General features: G+C 49.2%; 1 protein-coding gene across 1 annotated transcript in view; it reads right to left on the reverse strand.

The window, feature by feature from the left end:
* LOC121393061 (protein FAM214B-like) overlaps positions 1 to 4,008 on the reverse strand; it is a 31,854-nt gene extending 27,846 nt beyond the window's left edge. Inside the window, 1 exon segment of the mRNA XM_041580688.1 lies at positions 3,772 to 4,008. The gene's annotated coding sequence lies outside the window, so the exon portion shown is untranslated.
* Between the last annotated feature and the right edge of the window lie 2,145 nt (positions 4,009 to 6,153).

The following is a 6,153-nucleotide window of genomic DNA, read 5'->3' on the forward strand; positions in this document are numbered from 1 at the left end:
GCGCGGAGCTCTTCCCTTTGCTGTGCAGCTTGTCCTCTGCTGTCCCAGAATGATGGCGTCCTCCTTCCCAGCACATGGCCGGCCTCCATTACAGCAGTGCAGCTGGTCCTGCTTCTCCTCAGCTGGGGGTTACTGTCCATAGCAGCAGCTGCTTGTGTGTTATACAGCCGCTTGTACTTTCCATTTCCCCCAGCAAAGCACCGCTCCCCTCTGCTCCCTGACTGATGCACATACCAGACCAGGGGCTCCAGTCTGCGCTGGCCACAAGACTTTCTCCCTCCATAGCTATGGTGGACTCGCTTGTTCCTTGGGGGGTGCTCACTGGGACACAGGTAACTTGGGATTCACCAACCTTTGCTCCAGATGCAGAGAGTTGTAGTTCCGCAACACATTGCACAGGGGGCTCAGATGCCGCAAACCCAGACAAACCAGACTCAGGGACCTCATACAGCTTTTCTTCCTCCTCCTCGCTTTCTACAGACACCTCTTCCACTTCCTCCTCCTTTGGCAAAACTTTTGCTTTCTTGTTTGCTTTCTTTACAGTGGCAGCCATTTTCTTTTCTGCACCAACCACAGCTTTCTGGCTCACTGCTCGCCTGCTGGATCCCAGCCTTCCTCGGGTATTCATTGCCCCAGCTTCCTCAGTTGGGGGCAATTTCTTACCCATTTTCAAAAAAAATAAATAAAGTCAAAAATAAAAATAAAGAAAAGTAAGGCTATAAGCCACAAAACTGCTGAAAAATCAACCTCCCCAGACCCAGAAGGGCCTGGGTAAGTCAAAATCACAAGCCTTGTCAAAAATCACGAGCTCTCTCCAAACACGTCTGCTCTCTATGGCGATCAGATAGGATCTGTGGAGCCACTGGGACAGAATGTTCTGTTATACAGATAGCTAGAATCTCAGCTGCCATAAAGCAGGACAGGACTGCTGCTTACAATGGGGATCAGATAGGATCTGTGCAGCCACTGGGACAGAATGTTCTGTTATACAGATAGCTAGAATCTCAGCTGCCATAAAGCAGGACAGGACTGCTGCTTACAATGGGGATCACATAGGATCTGTGCAGCCACTGGGACATCTGGGCACATGGCTAAAGGGCCACTACCTGTCCATGCACTTCTGATAGAAGAAAATAAATTCACTTGTATTTCTACAAATATACAGACAATTATATTCTATGACAATTTGCAGTTGGTCTTGATTTTTATGGTTCTGTTTTTTTCTTTTTTGCTGCTTTACTGCAGGAACCAGGCAGTCAATTGGAAGTCGAAGCATATACACAAACAGAACAATATTAATCTCAGCCTCACATTCAGTCTGCTGTCTGGTTACTAGGGTGAGTGACCCTGGCAACCAAATAACTACTTCAGGTTGGAGACACACTGCAGAGGGTAAATCAAACCCTGGGGCTCCTATTTCCTCAGAGCACTGGGTATAAGCATGGGCACATACACTGAAACAATAGCAGAAATATTACTCACCCTAATATTTGTGATCTGATAAAATAAAATGAAGGTGCTGTAACTTTACCATAAATGAACCCTTGTCTCAAGAGCTTGCAATCAAAAGCGAGGCTTGCCATCTGCTCCAACTCAGCTGTACCCCAAAACTGTGCTAAAATCCTCACTCCAATCCCCCACAGCTAAGGCAAGTACCAAAGGCCCGGGAGACACAGTGAACCCACCTCTCCCATGGGTGCCTAGTGCTGAACTCCCAGGATCCTCAGCAAAAACTGCTGGGTGATGGGAGTTTTAGCTTTTCAGTCCCACTGGTGAGTCTGATAAAACCTCATACACCTCACCAAACTGCCTGTACATACCATACCCCCAACATGTTTTCCAGGCCTTGTCTGCTTTTGTCCTACAGTCGTTATTAGATTGCAAGCTCATTGGGTCAGACCCTGCTGAGAAGCCCCCACAAGTAGCCTGGAGAGATTTAGTGGGCTAGGCCTCACCAATACAGGAAACCTGCATCTCCTGTTCAACTCCAAGTCCCAGAATCCCCAGCAGCACAAAACTACATGTGCCTGTATTATATTATATGGCTCCCTACAGAGGGTCTCACTGCCCCTGCCCACCTTCCATTACTCTGCCTTTTGTACAGGGTCCCACTTCTTGTTGTTGTTCACTCACAGGCTCTATATTCCCTTCAACACTCCCTGTCTGCTGCTCATTTATCAAATCTGCACTGGGCAGTAACTGATAGCAACCAATCAGATCTTTACTCTGACTAATCTGCTTGCAGTGGACTGAAAAGAGTTAACCACTGACTGGTTGCTATGGGTTACTGCCCAGCTGCAAATTTGCCCACTATTTATAAATGACCCCAGATTCTGGTCTGTCCTGCCCCAATCACTAACTGCCTATAATATTGGCTTTATCCTCCCCAGGCCCGGATTTGTGGAGAGGGCACCAAGGCCTGGGTGTAGGGAGGCAGGATTTTAGGGGGCTGCATGTTGCCCAGCCACACCCACATTGGTTCACAAATACTGGGGAGGTGCAGGAGATTTTTAAATTTCCCGTGTGCCAATCCCCATTGCTCTGGTCCTGATGAAGAAAATTGGAGCAAATAAAAGGGAGGGGACCGGGGAGATGAACGTCAGTGGGCCTAGGGGTGCCCCCTATGTAAGTCTGGCCCCAATCCTGCCCTCATGGCCATAACTAGAGAGTAGACACGTGTCTAGGGCGCAAAGCTGGGGATCGTTGCCAGACATGTACCTGTTTCTCCCGGGCTGCCAATGGTACATTTTGTGTAAAGGCGCTTCTGTGCATGGACGCTGTTTCGCGCCAGATCGAAGTTTCGCGTAAGCACAATCGAGCGCACACTCAGCCAGCGCCGTGGACAACCAGGTTACCTAGTCGGGTTGGCCCAGCTCTGCCTGCCCTGAGCACTAACTGCCTGTAAGGCTGGGTCTATTCTGCCCTGAGCACTAACTGCCCATAATGTTGGGTCTATTCTGCCCTGAGCACTAACTGCCTGTAAGGTTGGGTCTATTCTGCCCTGAGCACTAACTGCCCATAATGTTGGGTCTATTCTGCCCTGAGCACTAACTGCTTGCAAAGCTGGCCCTACCACACCATAAGCATTGACTGCCAATAAGATTGGGTCCATTTATCTTGTCTAGTGCTAAATTTGTGCTGGCATTTTTTTGCAAGTTTCACCCTGAAAATGACGCCCATAGACTCCAATGGGTGAAGAAAATTGTCATGTTTTAAAAAAAATAAATAAAAAGTCGACCCTTAGACTTCAATACATTTTTTTCGGAAAAGCAAAACAGGTCAGATTCGCCCATCTCTAATTTTGTCCCTTTCAGTGCTGCCCCCTCAAAGTCTGTGGATTTAGAATATTTGTGGCACGTCCTGGGTGCAAGGTCCCTCCTCCTCCCTGCGCAAGGGGCGGGCCTGGGACAACAACTCCCTGCGAAAGGGGAAGGCCTGGGACAACTCCCTGCCCAAGGGGCGGGCAAGGTCCCCCTCCTCCCTGCACAAGGGGCGGGCCTGGGTCAACAACTCCCAGCGTAAGGGGCGGGCCTGGGACAACAACTCCCTGCGCAAGGGGCGGGCCTGGGAAACAACTCCCTGCGCAAGGGGCGGGCCTGGGAAACAACTCCCTGCACCACAGTACAAGATGTGCCAGTAGTACAGGAGATAAGAATAAATAGGAGACTGTAGAGAATACAGAAGCAGCAGATAGAGTGCAAGCCTTGTGGCCCAGTCCAATGTCAGTCAGTGTTACACTCTCCCCCCTCCCCCCACTCAGCCCAGACTTACCCCAAACTTTCCCAGGCGGGAGGGGGGGAGTCAGTAGATGGGGGAGGGGGAAGGACTCCGGGGAGTGGGGGCTCCGTTTCCTCCCGACAGTTTCCGGGTTGGGCCGAGCGGTCGGTTTAGCCGGGAGGGATCTCACGTGTCGGCTCGGGGGCCACAATCAGACTCAATAGAGACTGTGCCCTGCGCTCTCACTCTGCCAGCTGATTGGCCTTGGCTCCTCCCTTACCCCGCCCCCTCTTGGCAAAAGCGGCCCGCTGATTGGCTGTACAGACTCTATTCTCATTGGCGGGCAGCTCAGCTCTCTCCTCCTCCCAGCTCACCTTGCGCTCATTAACCCCTGCCCTGCCGGACACCTCCCAGCTGCACCATTAACCCCTGCCCTGCCAGTGCCGCCAGCAGATCACTGTGTAGAACTAACCCCTAACCTGCCAGGTGATTTACAGTCCAAGCCCCCCCCATTGTTTCTATTTCCCTATTAATTACTGGGGGTGCCCCTAAAGCTGCACTGACTGACAATTCTACTTTGTGCAGCAGTTTAAAGGCACAGGCAGGGGATAATGATGGGCAGTCAGTAGGGAGTGGCACAAGCAGGGTTAATACAAGTCCAGGCAATGGGTCAGGGAGAGGCCAGAGAATAAGATTATCAGGGGCAGTTACATTGGGCAGTACCAGCCAATAAGGAGACAGACATCTCATGACTTCTCATTGGCTCCTGACACACAGGGAATGTTCTGCACAAGTTGCAGGTTTAGTGACTGTACTAGAAGGGGATTTGCACCATTTCTGGCTGAAAAGCACTAACCCCCCCACTGATGGGGAAACACTAGGGGATAAAGTACCTGCCAATCAAGTTCCCCTGATGTATCAGCATTGGATCTTCATGACTCAATTTGATTTTTAGTATTAACTCCTGCACTGCCAGTCCTGTATCCTCCTGGGCGTCCTACAACTTTAACCCCTACACTGCCAGCTCTATATCCTTCTAGCTCATCCTGCACCATCAGCCCCTACAGTGTCACCCCTGTATCCAAACTGTGCATCATTGTCCCTGCTGAGTTATTTACCTGACTGCCCTTGTCCCCATACTCTGATATCAGCCTGTGTATCTATAATTCTTATAAGCACAATATACACATTTATTCCTCTGCGCTCCCACGGGGCTGTTTCACTGCTGGTTAGTCCGGGGGTAAAAGAGACCACACAGACCCCACAGGGCACCACAAAGAAACAAGAACCAGGGCCCTCCAGCTGTTCCTGGTATGAATTTGGGACCCTGGATTCTTTCTTTTCTGTTAATATTTCTTTATGTCAAACAAATTGTGTTGAATTTTATGATGACATCTGTCCCTTTAATATGAGCAGGTCATTTGCTAATTATTATGTTTAGGCAGGGCCGCCATTAGAAATCACGTGCCCCCATACAACAAATTTTTCGCCACCCCGGGCCCCAAGCCACACCCCAGACCCGCCCACTCTACATCACAGTTGAAAGACCACACAGTCATCAGCGCTAAAAAAGGTAACACCCCCCCACACACACACAAGTTATAAAAATCTATTGGTGCCAGGGTAAGTAAAAAAAAACATTGGTGCTACGGCCCCCCCCTAACAAGTGAAAAACAAAGTTGGGACCCCAAAGAATATTTTTTTTAAAAAGATTGGGCCAGGGCCCCCCTTACAAGTTGAAAAAAATTGGGACAACAAAGAATATTTTTTAAAAAAACATTGGTGGCCAGGGGTTAAAAAAACCCACATTTGTGTTCAGAAGAATTGAACTCGTGGCTTCAGGGCTTCAACTTCACCTCCTTTCATGACTTTGAGTCTTTTCGCCACTTCAGGACTTCGGCTGTTCGTCTTTTCGCCATTTCCACATTCAGGACTTTGGAAGGAGGCGGCTTCAGGCTTCGGCACTGTCAAGGGGGGCCCTGGCTCTTTCAAAAGTTCAGCACTGCCGGGCCCCCCTTCAGGCCTGGGCCCAGTACACTCGTACCCCCTGTACCCCCCTGATGGCGGCCCTGTGTTTGGGAATAGGGAGACCCCATATATAAAGACAGAGTTTGTGCTGCTGCCACATTAAGGAAAATGTAAATGGTACCACTCAAAAAGTAATTAATAAATCAAAAATACAAAATTGTTATTAAATTAGTAACGAAGGATTCACTCACAGTTCACCTCAGTCCAAAGTCCAAAACACTGTATCCAGAAAGAATGTGAGGACCTCCAATAATAAAGAAACAAATATATAAAAAGTAGAAAAATTTATTAGGACATAAGACTTAACGCGTTTCGTGCCTATTGGGGCACTTACTCATGAGTAAGTGCCCCAATAGGCACAAAACGCGTTAGGTCTTATGTGAGGTTGGATTGAGAAGGAGGGAGAAT

The sequence above is a fragment of the Xenopus laevis genome, chromosome 1S, assembly GCF_017654675.1.
Source record: "Xenopus laevis strain J_2021 chromosome 1S, Xenopus_laevis_v10.1, whole genome shotgun sequence".
Classification (NCBI taxonomy): Eukaryota; Metazoa; Chordata; class Amphibia; order Anura; family Pipidae; genus Xenopus; species Xenopus laevis.